The sequence below is a fragment of the Elephas maximus genome, chromosome 1 (assembly GCF_024166365.1).
Source record: "Elephas maximus indicus isolate mEleMax1 chromosome 1, mEleMax1 primary haplotype, whole genome shotgun sequence".
NCBI classification, from domain to species: domain Eukaryota; kingdom Metazoa; phylum Chordata; class Mammalia; order Proboscidea; family Elephantidae; genus Elephas; species Elephas maximus.
In genome coordinates this window covers 27,177,983-27,193,958 of record NC_064819.1, presented here as the reverse complement: position 1 = coordinate 27,193,958, position 15,976 = coordinate 27,177,983, and the positions used below count along the sequence as shown (strand labels likewise).

The following is a 15,976-nucleotide window of genomic DNA, read 5'->3' as shown; positions in this document are numbered from 1 at the left end:
ACCTTTTCTTAAAAGTCTCTCCTTGCTCCTACAGGCAGAGTAGATTAGTCATTGCCTTCTCTGTGCTCACAATACACTTTGTCCATACATGTGTTGTAACATCACATTGAATTATGTGTGTGTGTATAATAAACACTTAGAGAACAGAGACTATGTCTTATTCATATTTTTATGTCCAGAGTCAATCACAGCTGGACACTTAGTGTTAAAAACCAAACCCATTGCCATCAAGTCAATTCCAACCCACAGTGACCCTAGAGGATAGAGCAGAACTGTCCCATAGGGTTTCCAAGGAGCGGCCGGTGAATTCGAACTGCCGACATTTTGGTTAGCAGCTGAATACTTAACCACTGCACCACCAGGGCTCCACACTTAGTGGATATTTAATGAATGAATTGGTAGATAGATCACTGGATGGAAAGATGGATGGATGAATGAATGACAAAGTGAATGAATGCAGGCTATTCCCTCATTTTATAAGCAAGGGAACTTTGATCTTGTTCCCCATCTGTAGAATGAAAGACCAGACTAGATGATTTTTAAGGTTACTTCCAGCTCTAATGTTCTGGGGTCTGAGATTCAATAAATCACAAGGGGTTGTTGCCATTTGAATCAGAGAGCCTCCCTGGCTTCACTGCCTAAGACAACTCAAAGGGCTCCCAGGTTCATGATTAAGGATCAAAGAGCCCATGGAGCCCTGACCTTGCAAGTCTGCTAGCTGAGATAAATACCTGGGCACTGACTGGGCGTCCTCCTGTCCCAGTTAGCAACACTCACAATACCCCACAATACCTGCTGAGGGAAGAAGCCTCGAGCAAAACAGATTTCAAGCCAGCTCAGCAACAGTACAGCTATACATTCCTGTAAAATTCCAGGGCCCTGCGAAGGCCTGGACAGGTGTGCATGTGCCTCTATGTTACAAGGGTCCTGCGGCTATCTCCACTGACTCCTATCATCTGTGGGTGTGGTTTTCAGGATAGACATGTAGATTTAGATCAGAGGTCAGGACAGAAATAATTCAGCTTTCATTGGAGGAGGACAGTGTGAGAACAGATTGCCTCTCATACTCTGGAGGAGAAGGTGATCTGAGAGTCAGTTCAAGCCGGGCCTGATGACAGCTACATATTGAGCCCTATGTTAAGGTGCCATAAAAACCAAAACCAAACCCATTGACATTGAATCAATGCAACCCTATAGGACAGAGTAGAACTGCCCCATGGAGTTTCCAAGGAGTGCCTGGTGGATTTGAACTGCCGACTTTTGGTTAGGAGCAGTGGGTCCTAATCACCACACCTAGGTGCTAACGGGGAATATAAAAACAAAAAATACAGACCCATGGCCGTCAAGTCAATTCTGACTCATAACAATCCTACAGGACAGAGTAGAGCTGCTCCATAGGGTTTCCAAGGAGGAGCTGGTGGACTTGAACTGCCGATCTTTTCATTGGCAGCCAAGCTTTTAACCACTGTGCCACCAGGGCTTCATGGGGAATATAAAGAAAGATAAAATGGTTCCTGTACTCAAGAAATTTACACGCTAGTGAAAGAGATGAATAATGTACTTAAAATGATACAGGGGTAAGTTACTTGGGGGAGCAAAGAAGAAAGGAAGTCCATTTGGACAGAAGTTGAAACATTGGAGGATAGACCAGCGAATACTTCATGAAGGAGGAAGCATATCTGACAGACAGAAACAGGGACTGATCATGTCAGTCAGGAAAAGAGGTGGAACAGGGTATAGAGGTCTCAAAGTACAGGGCAGTGGAGGAAGTTAAGAAGTGTGTTGGGCTACAACTCACAGTATGTAAGAGAAGAAAGGGGGATATTTTGCCATGTTGGAAGAGGTAGGCCAGGTCTTAGAGACCTGCCTTCATACATTACTTACTCAACAAATATTTATTGAGCACTAGTTTTTGTCAGGTCCTGGTACCACCTTTCAGTGCCAATCTCCAAGGTTTGGATTGCATCCTGTAGGCAGTGGGGCCACTGGAGAGTCTTGAGAGAGGGCTGACTTAGAAAGCATGGAGAGCCTTGCTACCTGACTGCTTCCCTATCTTACCTGAAGGACCACCTGCAGAAGCAGCTCGGCAGCGACCCAAAACTCAGAGGAGGGTTGGACACATGACCTCTATTGTCCCTTCCAAGGAGATTCTGTGATCAATTACTCATTTGTAATCCACACAAGGCGTTTGCAGAACATGCCAGAAAAACACATGTGTACATACATACATGCACACATTCTGAAAAGGAAGGCTCTTGGAACTAAAAATATATGATACAGAAAGCCAGACATCAAAATTATATTTCTGCTAACAGTAATAGTGGGACTTGGGTCCCTCAGACCCTAGTGTTTCCTGCAACATTTTCTCCACTCTGGAAGGCAGTGGAGAGCTCAGCCCTCTATGATTTCTCATGTACAAAGAGCAGTTTCCCAAGACCACAATTAAAGGTAACAGTTAGAGCTAAGAGAATGCTAAGAGGAAAAGAGACAAGTCAGAATCAGAAACTAAGAAAGAGAAAATACTTCTGAACCAACAGAGAAGTTAATTTTAAAGAGATTGCATCCTGCATTTAAAAAATGCAATTGGCATTAAAAACATTAATTTCCTTCTCTCCATTCCTACAGAGGGAGAAGTTTACAGTAACCTAATTTGGAAGTTTGGTGAGTACAGGTAGTCCCCGACTTAATGGCATTCTGTTTGGACAACTCCGCTGTAAGTAGGCTCTTAAAAAAAAAAAAAAAAAAAAGGCTCTTACTTAAGTCAAATACCTCTTTTTTTTTGTTGTTGTTTACGTTTTCATTATGATTGCCTTTTCTTATCGGTATCTTTATAAATCCAATCTTTATTTGTCTTTGGGGGTTGGAAACATTATGTATTAACTTACAGATATAGTTTAATACATACATACATAAAAAGATACACAAATCATAAAAATTTACTTTAACAGTGAAGAAGAGTTGGACAATGTTGGAATTTTGTCATTTGCGGTAGTAACTCTACTTATGGAAGCTTCTGAATTATCTGGATTATCCCTGAGAATGCAGATGGCATTTCTAGTCAGAAAATCACTGTTCTGTCTGTACGGTCCTTTTCTTTTTTTCTTCATATATTTTGTGGTAACATCTCACTGCTTCCTGAATCTGCCTACCTACTTTAGCAAGGCGATTATCATTTGAGTCCATATTTTCATGCCACTGAAGCCCCAGATCTAGTTTAGACAAAATTCCAGCTAATTCTTTTACTGTAAAAAATTTTTGACAACTTTTCCTCTTCCTCATTCTTTCTTTCTTCTTTAGCATTCCTTTCCTCTTCAAAATCCATTAAGTTCTGATCTATCAATTCCCCTTCCTTGTGATCTATGAGCTGTTCCATATCAGCGATACCAAGTTCTAAATTCAGTGTACTTGCCCATAAGGATGATTTTCCCACCGATCTCTTCCATCATATTATCCTGATCAAATGCTTGGAGCGTCTTCACATAACTCAGTGATTTTTCTTCCATACCCCCTCCCAGGAAGAGGCAATGTTCCAGATACATTGAAGGTTGTAGGTGTGGTTCTTCATAACTCAAATACATCATAAGATGGGGACTACCTGTACAGACTTCTCTTTAAAAATATCAAAGGGACTGGAATAAAAACGAATCAAGCTTCAAAATATAGGCAAAGAAAAGGAAGATGCCAGGAATTTAAACCAGTCTTAGGCGGCTTTTTGAAAAGTTACCCTTGCAGATGTAATATGTTGTGTGACTGCTCTTTTTGGAAAAGTTTCTGTTTTGACTGGATTCTGGGGCTTCATTAGGCCTTTACCTTGTGAACTGTCTAAGAGACAGAGCCAGGGCTTTTATATGAAGGGAACTTTGACGACCCTCAAGCAGAATTGATATGGTAAATTCCTAGAGTCCCTGAGCAAAGGGACCATTTCTCCTCCATCTCTGTTTCCCACCGTGCAGAAACTCTCTACACGTTGTAGGGGTCAGTCTGCTAAAAGAGCCCTCATCTTAGACCTGGAAGACGTGGATCCTAGTATCAACTCTAACCCTGGGTGACCATGAGATGGTAGGAGAGCTGTGCTCCCTCGCCTGGCCTTTGTTTTCTTTTACAAGAGATGATAGAAAGCAGCCATTGAAAACCCTATGGAGCACAGTTCTACTCTGATACACATAAGGTCGCCAGGAGTTGGAATGAACTCAACGGCAACTGGTGGTAAAGAGGCCAGATAGAAAAGGGGACTAACTATGGCTCCACTTGTATAAATCACCAAAAGAGAAAAAAGCAATCTATGTGTTCAGATGTCAGGATAATGGCTGCTTTGTGGGGAGACAGTGCTTGCAAGGAGGCAGGACTTGAACTGAGTTCTGGTTACATGGGTGTGTTCAGTTTATAATCTTTGCCAAGATACGCATTTGTCTGCGCACTCTTCTGTATGTATATTTTGATAAAAAAGTTAAAACATCAACAACTACAAAAAAGATAGACTTAGGCATATTATCTCTGAAGCCCCTGCCAGACCTAACACTCTATGAACTGAATTTGTTCAGCTGCCAAGCTGGCTAGTTAAATGAATCAGATTATTTTCTGTTTTTTCTAACGTTCTTGGGTAAAAAAAATATGGTAAAACAATATACTAGATACTATGCTAATACACACACACACAAAAAAAAAAACCCAAACCCTTGCCATTGAGTCAATTCTGACTCATAGCAAACCTACAGGACAGAGTAGAACTGCTCCATAGGGTTTCCATAGGGTTTCCTATGCTAATATATCACAAAAAAAAAAAAAAAAAAAAAAAAAAAACCAAACCATTGCTTTCCAGTTGCCTCTGACTCATAGCGAACCTATAGGACAGAGTAAAACTGCTCCAGCTAGCAGATTCAAGCTGCCGACCATTTTGGTTAGCAGCTGAGCTCTTAACCACTGCACCACCAGGGCTCCATGCTAATATATTTGTGTTTATTATTGCATTTACCAACAAACTGATATCCAGGATGAAATGATTCAACTAAACAGCAAAAACAGCTCCCATAGCCTGGTCGGGAGTTTCTCTAAATGCAGTCCAATTTCCCCCAGGTTCTGATTTTGCACCTAGTCTCCAAGAAAATGTGAAGTCATGATATTAACAACAGCACTAGGTGCTTATAGACTGTGAAGTATCTCAGGAATCATCAAAGAAAGTCCAAATCATACTCAGTTTCATTTTAGTGTTTAGCAAACTGTGTTGTAATTTACGTCTTTGGAAACCAAGAATCAGTGAATAATACATCACCAGATCAACCAGAATTTTCCATTGCCCAGACTACCCAATTCATCAGCTATTTCAAGTAAACAGGAATTTACTATGGCATTGGCGTAATCATAGCCTACAAGAACTGGATTCTGAGGTCGCTGCCTTGCCAACTCTCAGGCAATGTGTCCACCATAGAGATCGCTGTCCACTCCAACAAGGACCAAATCAGACGGCATTTTACAAACCCCGGGCAGTATTTCCATGGAACTCTGCCTAAAAGGAGACAATCTAAATCTAACATGAGAGATGTACATCAACAGGGAGCTTTCTTAGAACACTGGGACCTAAAAAAAAAAAAAAAAAAAACATATTAAGGAACTCAGGATGCAGAGTCAACTTCAGAACACCAAATGACCTTGTGCAAGGCATCTCATATCGCCTTGCCTACCTGAGCCCCTAATAAAGGATAACTGCCTCCGCGATTCCCCGTGCCAGCCAGTACGCCCCAGCCGAGGGCAAACATTGATGTTCTCTATCCTATTTATTTATTTTTTAAGGCAGCTTGCTCCTTCTATTCATCATCTTTCTGTTTGTTTAGCTGTTAGTAGCTAGACTGGAATGGTATCTTTGCTGTATCTGCCTTTGAAGAGGCTGCCCATTTTCGCTTCTGAGAACCCCTAACTAACAGATGCATGGAAACCCTGGTGGTGAAGTGGTTAAGTGCTACAGCTGCTAAACAAAAGGTCAGCAGTTCGAATCCACCAGGCACTCCTTGGAAACCCTATGGGGCAGTTCTACTCTGTCCTATAGGGTCGCTATGAGTCAGAATCGACTCGATGGCAATGGGTGTGGGTAATGAAGGCATGGGATATATTTCTTGTGGAGTTTAATGCCAGCAAGTGTTTGGTCGCCCAGATGAATAGATCGTGTTCTTTATTAGATGACGGGGACTGTGTTAGACAACGCATTTCCCTTTTTGTCTAAGCTGCGGGGAAGCCCAAAATGAAGCTGTGTATCTCAGCCAGAAGGAGAAATGAAGTCCTCAGATATGCAACAATGTGGATGAACCTTGAAAGCCTCATGCTGAGTAAAATAAATCAGACACAAAAGGACAAATATTGTAGGATCCCACTTATATGAAATATCTAGAATAGGCAACTGTATAGAGACCAAAGTTTATTCGTGATTACCAGGGGTCAGAGGAAGGGGGAAAGAGGAAGTCATTGCTTACGGGGCACTGATTTAGGGTGGTGGAAAAATTTGGAAATGGATAGTGATGATGGTTGTACAATACAAATGTAAGTAATGTCAGTGAAATGTATATATTAAATGTCAAAATGATAAATGTTTGGCTATATATATATATACACATATACACACACACACATATATATAGGTATGTATATATATATACACAATAAAAAAATTAACCTATGCTTCACTAAAATTATTCTTATTTTTATTCTGGGTTTTCTTTCTCCTAAATGTCTTCCTCTTTTATAGCCAGATCTTAAGCTTTTATTCATGTTTTAACAAGCCTATTTTCTTGCGTCTAATATTGTAAGTTACCTCCAATCCTTCTTGGAAGTAAGTGGCTTTCAAATAAATCAGTAATGAGAGCTGTTTTACAAAAGTTTTCCAGATGTGTAAATTGGGAAGATTAATATTTATTCTATGATGAAGTCTGAAATGACACCTCTAACACCAAATAATCATTAATATTTAAAAGTTTCTGTATAATAATAACTATGAGCCCTCGCACAGGTGTTTTACCATTGACAAGGTAAGCGCTTTCACAGGTATGATCTCATTTTGTAATTACTGTTCACACTTCACAAATGAGGAATTGCCAGAGGTCATAGACTGAGCAAATTCTTGTCTTCTGACCCTAAACCAAGTGTTTTGCTGTTGTTTTTTTCTCCAGGGCATCACCTTGTCTTTCTCTACTTCTCATTTTAAACCAGCAGCCTCGTTATCCCTCAACAAGTTTTTTGTTTGTTTTTGGTGTGTCAATGGGAATTGATCAAAACGGGATTAGTGATTATTTTCCATGTTACCATGGTCTGCAGGAAGTGTGGAAAACATTGATCGTAGGTTAAAAGGGTCAAGCTTGAAATGGTCACTTGTAGAACATCTGAACACCTTTTCATCCTGTTGTCCCACGCCTCAGTTTAACTTGCACGTCTTATGCAAAAGGAAAATGGGAAAAATACAGGCTCTAGCATGTCTTTCCCTTCCACGTAAGTTATTTAAAAGGCCTCTCCTTTTCCTCGTTAGTATCTGAGTGGTACTCAGACACAACAGTCAAGGAGAAGAATGGTTCAGTGTGTCTTCGCACCTGTTGGTGTGAAAATACAATGATATCCTTTATATTTAAAGTCTCAAGGTCCTAATGTCCTTCCACCACAAGGGTCAGTCAGCCAACTTGCTTTAACGCAACTCTGAAAATCAAGTGTTGGAGAGGATGGCATTTGTGTTTTTGCTTTCTCCTCTTTCAGGCGATCTACCTACTGCCAGTTGCAAGTTGAAAAGCTTTGGAGATAGCTTGTCTAAGAGGTCTGCTATAGGTGTGCTACCTGTAGAACCTTCTGGCATCTGATGACCTGTCTCTGATTCTCCGTCTCCAAGTTTGGGCAGACCTGATTCTGGTTTCCCATTAGGCCCCAGATCCTGCCCACAGTCTGGGGGCTTGAAAGACTAACTCAAAGGGCTAGAAATGAGTCAGTTTCCACACTCAGCTTCAGGCGTGTGGCTTCCTGAAGCACAGACAAGGAAGCGCTGAATTTCAAAGAGGGCTTTTTTTTTTTTTTTTTTTTGCATACCATATCCGGAACTGAAACCACCAATTCATTTCGCTTAAGATCTCACACTACACTCAGATCATCAATAACATTCCAGAGATAAGATACCAAAGCTTCACCAACTGAGTCATTCTCTCTCCTCTCTCTCTCTTTGCTTGTGGTGATGTTGTTGTTGCCTTCATCTTCTTTTTATTCTTCTAAGGCCTGACAACACAGAATTTGGAGTCCTTTGTCTTTGCAGGTGTTTATGAGAATGAAGACTCAAATATCTAAAAATCTGCCGGGGGTTTGACCCTTCCCATAACTTTCCGCTTTCCCCTGTCACAAGTCTGTGAGCATAAGGTCAACAATTCAACATCCCATTCCAGGGGGTAATTGGCTTTTCTGAGAGCTTCCGCGCTGAGGTAGCAGGCCACCTTACTAACTCATGAAAGTGGTTAAAAGATGGGGTCTGTGGAGAGATTTATGCAAACCACCCTCACTAACAAGAAGCAACTGAAAATATACACATCCTATTGATGCAGGCCACAGTCTCAACATATTGGGGGGAGGAAGGATCCCTGCCATTCAGACAGCACATTACAATTTACAAACCACTTTCACATCCTTTCTCTTTCTTGATTCTCACCAGAATTTGTGAGATCAGCCAGACAAGCATTATCCTCCCCATTTTAAAGATGAGGGGACCTGATGCTAATAAAAGGAGAGTGATGTACCTGAGTAGTCACAGCAAAAGAGGGCAGTTCTTACATTCTTGTAACTGCCATCTGAACTTATATATAGTATTACATCATAACCTATGATCAAATGTTACATGGTTATTTACTGACATTTAAAAATTTTTGGTTCTTATAAGATTGGGAGTCCCTGGGTGGTGCAACTGGTTAGTGTACTTAGCTGCCAACTGCAAAGTTGGAGGTTCAAGTCTACCTAAAGGTGTCTTGGAAGAAAGGCCTGGTGGCCTACTTCTGAAAAATCAGCCATTGAAAACCCATGGAGCACAGTTTTACTCTGACACACATGGGATCATATCTTAGTTATCTAGTGCTGCTATAATAGAAATACCACAAGTGGATGGCTTTAACCAGGAGAAATTTATTCTCTCACAGGCTAGTAGGCTACAAGTCCAAATTCAGGGCATCAGCTCCAGGGGAAGGCTTTCTCTCTCTGTCAGCTCTAGACGAAGGTCCTTGTCATCAATCTTCCCCTGGTCAAGGAGGTTCTCAGCCCAGGGACCCCCAGTCCAAAGGGTGTGCTTTGCTCCTGGCACTGCTTTTTTGTTGGTATGAGGTTCCCATGTTGCTCTCTGCTCACTCCTTTTTTTAATATCTCAAAAGAGGTTGGCTTAAGACACAATCTAATCACTCAATCTAATCTTGTAGATTGAGTCTTGCCTCATTAACATAACTGCCACTAATTCCATCTCATTAACATCATAGGGGCAGGATTTACAACACATAGGTAAACCACATCAGATGACAAAATTGTGGACAGTCACACAGTACTGGGAATTATGGACTAGCCAAGTTGACACACATTTCTGGGGGACACAATTCAATCCATGACAGGTCAGCATGAGTCAACTTGACAGCAACTGGTCAAGGTTAGTAGCTGGTGGTCATTACATTTGTATAACCCTTGTGGACCTCTACTTTCTCCATTCAAAACATGTAAGGGTGGCATTAAATTCTCTCAGTGTTACTTCTGGTTATACTGCGCATCCATGGAATTACCCAAAAATATTGTCCAAAGTGTTCACCTTGGAGAACTAATCCCCAGGATGGCAGTAATGTTAGGCCAAGATGGTTACTGTGGTCAAATAAATTAGAGAAAAGCAGTATTGTTCAAAATGAAGCAGGTTGCTTTGCTTCAGCCCTTTTCAGATCCTTTACGTGTGAATGCACCCTGTAGATCTCCAGGGGAGCAAGTTGGGGTGGGGGTGGGGGGGAGAGGCACCATGAATATGCAACCTTCCTCTAATTTGACCCCAGAACATGGATCTTATGGGATTAGGATTCCACGGAGTCTGTTTTGATAAACAGTGGGATGTTCTCTAATGATCCCATTGGCCACTCAAAGCAGTAGAACAAATTCCAAGAAAAACTATACAACCACCCCAGGACCACAACCCCTCGCTGCTCAGGCCATCCCAGCGTCACACGCACCAGGCCAGGCAGTGTGGTCCTCCAGGCTTGATTCCACCTAACAGCGCAATTCCAGCTGTACAGTCTGGATTCCATCACTTCAGCCACAGAAGCCTTTGTGTTTAAAAAAAAAAAAAGCACAATCCTTCTGAAAGCAAGGACTTCCACATGTTGCCTGCATATAGGACTGGAGGCAGTTCCTTTTATCTCCATGGAAATTCACTACCCTTTCATTTCTGAGTGCAGGATCCCAGCATTCTCCACTTATTGAAGAAAAGACGAGAGGCCTGCCAAGGATTTTTCATTCTATCTATTGTCATTCTGTCTTCCATGGCTCTTCTAACATCCTTCCTTCTTTAGTGAAAGGAATTCTAAGTTGTGTCATTTCAGAATCATCAACTTTCAGAGAGACTCTTAGCGGCATGGCAGACCAAAAGGGGCATTCATCCAACCTGTACCCTCTCTAAGCTTGACTCCTCCCCTTCAGCATCCCTTCAACAGCCTCTGTTGATTAGCTTCTGTGATGAGGCTCTCACTACCTCTAGAGGCAGCCAGGATCCATGTTTTAACAGCTTAGATTATTGGAAAGTTCTTAACCAAACTTTGTCTTGTGGGAACTTATTCTTATCGGTGGCTCTGAACAAGCCTGATCCTGCTTCCACAAGTGTGAAATGTGTTTTCACCAAGCTGACAGGTGACTCTACTTGTTTTAAACCCATATCTTAAAAATTCAATCAGCAGCATATACTTCTATTCTCAAGCCCAACATATCTTCCTGCTGAACTAACCTTCAGTCATCTCTTCCAAACTCTGTTGCTCTATTAGGCAAGACTTTAGTTAAATAGCTAAATAGATAAAGATATTATTTACCTGTTTAATTGGAATCCTCCACTCAGAGTTTTGACTTTCTGCCCTAAGTCTAGGTCAACAAACCAAAAACACCAAACCCGTTGCTGACGAGTTGGTTGCCACCCATAGCAACCCTGTAGGACAGAGTAGAACTGCCCCATAGGGTTTCCAAGGAACAGCTTGGTGGATTCAAAGTGCAGACCCTTTGGTTAGCAGTTGAACCCTTAACCACTACACCACCAGGACTCCTAGGTCAACAAGTGCCATCAAAAGTTTCACTTAGTGTTTCTACTTTTGACCTCAGCCACAGTTTGTGCTTGGCTGAAGATTGTATGTAGACTGAGACAAATTATCTTTAACTCTAGAATGACACGAAACTGCCTAATACTTAACTCTGCAAAGGAAACTTCAGGCTGAAAGAAATCATATAGGTAAATAGATATTTTAAATGGCCTTGGGAATTCAGTTTTACTTGCAGGAAGAAAATAATTCTTATTTTTTCCTTGACTTGAGTAGAGGTCTGCAGTCTTCATCCACCACCTAGTTAGTGCTTTAACATTTTACATGAACGTTTCACATTCGTTATCTTATTTATATACATAACAACTCTTCCAGGCCAAAGTTATTGTGTTGTGTCATTATGGGTGGGTTGTATTGTGAGAGTACTGATTTTTCTGAGGCCGTGGTTATAGGCTAGAGTTTTAATCTTTTGTTCTGGTGTTAGAATCCTGGACTATGATTCAAGAGCCCTGGGTTCTAACCCTTGCATGACCTTGGCAAGTCATGCTCTCTCTTTGGCCCTCAGTTTCTCCATCTATAAAATGGAAGAGGCGTGGGCTGAGCTAGATGCTCTCCAAGAACCCCAATTCTGGTCGACCAAGAGAGAAAAAAAAACACAGCTCAGTCCAGGAGGGAATACTCTTCCCCGCTATTTGCCACACCCATGGTGAGTGAGAAATACCATTTTATAATCTTTACATCCAAAAGGACAACACATCCATAGTCATTAACTATGACAGGCATGGTGACGGTTATATTTTAATGTAGAAACCCTGCCTAGTTCAGGTAAAGAAATGTTTGAGAGAAAGTTCAAGTCTTGAAACCGCTAATGCCTTCCTGTGATGGTATGTGGGACGGAGTGGGGGTGGGGAACAACAGACAGACAGTTCATCGTAGGGGTAACCTCTTTGGTTTATGTAAAATATCTGACTCAAAGCAAATTCACCTTGTTGGCTGCCATGCCCGAAAGAGGGTGAAGCCTCGCTCAAAAGGGACTGAGCCCTTGATCCAGGTAATCAGCTACATCTCAGCATTCTGGGTTGTGATGGCTTATTTCCAGAGGAAAGATCATTTTCAAACCACATAAATGATGATGCTTTTGGAAAAAAAAAAAAAAAAGGCAACAGAAAGGAAAACCCACCTCTCTTAAATATACCGATTTCAGTATGAAGTCCTCTATTGTTTGTATATCACGTCAACGTTCTTAATGCTTATTATCTCTGAAATCATTTCAGTTTCCAAAATTCATGTGAAACACTCCTGTATCTGGAGCTGCTGATAAACAATCCAGCTTCTACAGAGACAGACAGTGGTGTGTGTGTATGCATGTGTGTGTATGTGTGTGTGTGTAAGTGATTGAGAAAGATGAATTTGGGGAGAAAGAGAGAGAAAGATGAATTTAGGGGGAAAGGAGAGAAAATAAAAGCACACTTATGAAGTACACAGCGTAAGCACCCACAAAGCCCTGAGTCTGTTTTACTGTAACTTAAAATAGAATTCCACGTGCTTGGTCTTACCTCCCTGGACCTCCCCTTTGAAATTGCAAGAAACCCTTGGGTAATTTTACTCAGAGGCTAAGAATAAATATGATAAACAGTTCTGAGCACTAACAATGTCCCAGGAACTTTTCTAAGAACATGAGTACATATAAACTCCCATATTGCTCACCACAGCTCTATGAGATTGACACAATTATTACTTTACAGATGGAAAAATGGTATCACAGAGAAGTAAGCGCCCCAATCTTTTTGATCATCAAAATCCTACCTGAACATAAAAATCCTGCTTGACCATCATCAAAACGCAAGGTGCCACCTCCTCTGGGGAACACGCTCAGTGGGACAGAATCTCACTTTTCTCCCTGTAGCCTAGAGCTTTCTCCGCGCAAAGAAGCCTCTTCCTTAAGCTACAGTTATCTATGTACTTGCCAAATTATCTCTGGGAGACGCTATTCTCCTTCTGATCAGGAGCGTTCTTAAATTTATCCTCGTTTTCCCACAGCATAGCAAAGTGCCTGGCACTGCATAGGCACTCAGGAAATAAATGGCAGTTGAGTAAATAAATGAAGAGACCCAAGTTTCAGACCTGAGTTCTTACAGTCATGCTAGAAAAAATCAATAACAGCCAGTTCTCCAGGGCCAAAGCCAGCTGAATCTTGAGACAACCATCTGTGACTTTTTACATAAAACGTCTCACCTGTTTTTAGCCCAGTGGGCTTTTCCCCTGAATTCATCTTTACCTCTTGGATGGAAATGATGGGTGGCCCGTCCATCTGGCCTAGAAAATAGGTTTCAAAAAAGACATTGCTATGAGAAAGAGAAAGCTTAACGCATGTCAAGTTCTGAAGTTTGCTTTACTCTTTGTTGGTGATCCTGAAGTTAACCTCGAAGAGGTAAACTTGACACAGTTCATCGTAGGTTTTAGGGAGCTCTTCACCCTTTCAGAAACAGAGCAGAGCCCTCTAAGAACATGGGCCAAACCTCAGCCCCAAAGCCCGGCAAGACCATATAGAAACACAGAGATGTACAAGGTGCTTCTGATAAAAGTATAATCTCATAAGGAACCCATTAAAATAGATCATCTAGATCACCTACTTTAGCCAGTTTATTTGGCAAATGAGCAAATACGTTGCCAAAGATGACGGATCAGTTTAATAAAAGAAGTGGGAATAGACTCAGGACAGGTAACTCCCAAATGAGGCTCTTTCTCTATCACATTTTGCTAACCTTCAGGGCTGGATTACAAATCAATGATTTTTAAAATAAAACCTATCTGGATGCATTTGGGGTCAAAGTTTGATTTGGGTTTGAGTAAGTCCTCAGGCTTAGGCAAGACCTATCCTGAGGGACTCGATGATGAAGGGGTCTTTATTTTTTTAATGACATACTAAATGTTTGTGTCTACCAGGCCACGGCAGGATAAAGTAGTTGGTCGGTGTCAGAAGAACATGAGTCACTATTCTCACCAGCAACAAATCCAGTTCCTGGCACAGAATAGATCAAATGCAAAATGACAGCTGAGGTTGGAGCGTGCTGTCCTCCCTTCATCAAGGGTGCTTCAGTCCATGCCCACGCTAGTTGAAAATGTTACATGTCCCCCCAGTGATGGTCAAAGGGTTTTAAAGTAGTTGTGATCTCGTATGTGTTGCTGGTGGTGGTGGTGGGTTGAAAAGCAGATGAAATGAACAATGCCTCAGCAGATGGCAATAATATGCAATAATATCTGTGCTTGAGTCCCAGCTTTGACTCGGACCCTGTACATGACTTTGGACATACCGCATGCCTCATTTCCCCATTTGAAAATTGAAGAGGATATACCAGGTGATGTGTAGGGTCCTTTCCAGTTCCAGGATTCATTGAATCTATGAATTCATCAGTTCCTTCTTTCTCTCATGTGGCTCTGGGATTCCTCAGGTGAGCAGCAGCTCAGAAACTTCTCATCTTAGTTAACAGTCTTGATGTCGTCAGGTAGAGGCCTGATTTGGAGGCAGGAAAAGTGCACCAGTCTGATTAGTCAAAGGAACAAGCTGGATTTCCGTTTTAGCTCCACATCTAGGCGATCTTGCACAAGTTATTTCAGTTACCTTTCTGAACCTCCAATTCTTCCTCTGAAAGATGCAAGTAATAATGCCTATTTGACAGAGTTGTTCCGTGGGTCAAATGCGATTTTGGATGCCCAAGTGCTTTTTTAACCTGAAAACCATACAGGAGTGACTGAATGAGGATAAAAATGAAGATGTCAATGAAAAGTCAAGACCATTTTCTGATTTTCCATAAAGATACAAATGAGCTACGGGCTCAGGGTCAACAGGTAAGTTAAGGGTAGGGAGAGAGATGTTTTATTTGAGCTCCTGTGCTCTGCCCACCTTGAGAACCACCCTAGAGGCTCCTGTGTTAATCACCGTCACTTCTCCATGGCCCCAATACAATAGGAGGCATCACAACCTTCTGTCTTATATTTTGTGCCTTCCTCCCTTCACCCCTCACCCCCATCACTACAGGCCCAGCTAGGCTGTCAAATCAAAACCCATGTACACATACTTCACCTTTTCCTCTTTAGTCTTTTGGACTACCAAAAAGAAAACAGCAAAGGCACTCCCTCCACCCACGTACTTCCCTTTATTTTGATGGCTGTGGCAACCTGGCCTTGTGGCAGTTGGAGCTCCTGGCCAGAAAAGCTGTTCCATCTCTAGGTCCTCTCTTGGCACCAGATCACTGGTTGCTCAGCAGGTTGCCTGGCTTTTTTCTGGTGTTAAAGGATGATGGTATCTGATAGGAACGACACATTAAGTGGAAAATACAGCTTTCCACATGGAACCACAAGCTTATGAAGCTACAAATGACTTTAGGAACTGTCATTGTTTACAGATGCAGAAACGGAGCCCTTGAAAAGAGAGGCAACATGCGGTGCTGCTGAGAAGTAGAGCCAAAGGGGTCTTATAGAGCCTGTAAGCCAAATCCCTCATTGGGAATATGAGGAAACAGAGGCCCAGCAATATTAACTAATCTACTCTTGAGTGAAAAAACTGTACTCAAATCCTATAACCTCGTTTCAAAGTTCAGATCTCATTTCATGAGATTACTTATAAATTACATAGTATGGAAACTGTGTATTTGGAACCCAGGTTTTGAAGATATATACATAAAACAATAGGGTATTATATTAATATAAGC

At 41.6% G+C, this 15,976-nt stretch overlaps 1 long non-coding RNA gene across 1 annotated transcript in view; it reads right to left on the bottom strand.

Annotated features, from left to right (window-relative positions):
* The window catches only part of LOC126064237 (uncharacterized), a 49,466-nt gene extending 34,853 nt beyond the window's left edge, over positions 1–14,613 (bottom strand). Inside the window, exon 1 of the long non-coding RNA XR_007514508.1 lies at positions 13,500–14,613. This is a non-coding gene — a long non-coding RNA (uncharacterized LOC126064237). The remainder of the gene's footprint in view (positions 1–13,499) is intronic.
* Between the last annotated feature and the right edge of the window lie 1,363 nt (positions 14,614–15,976).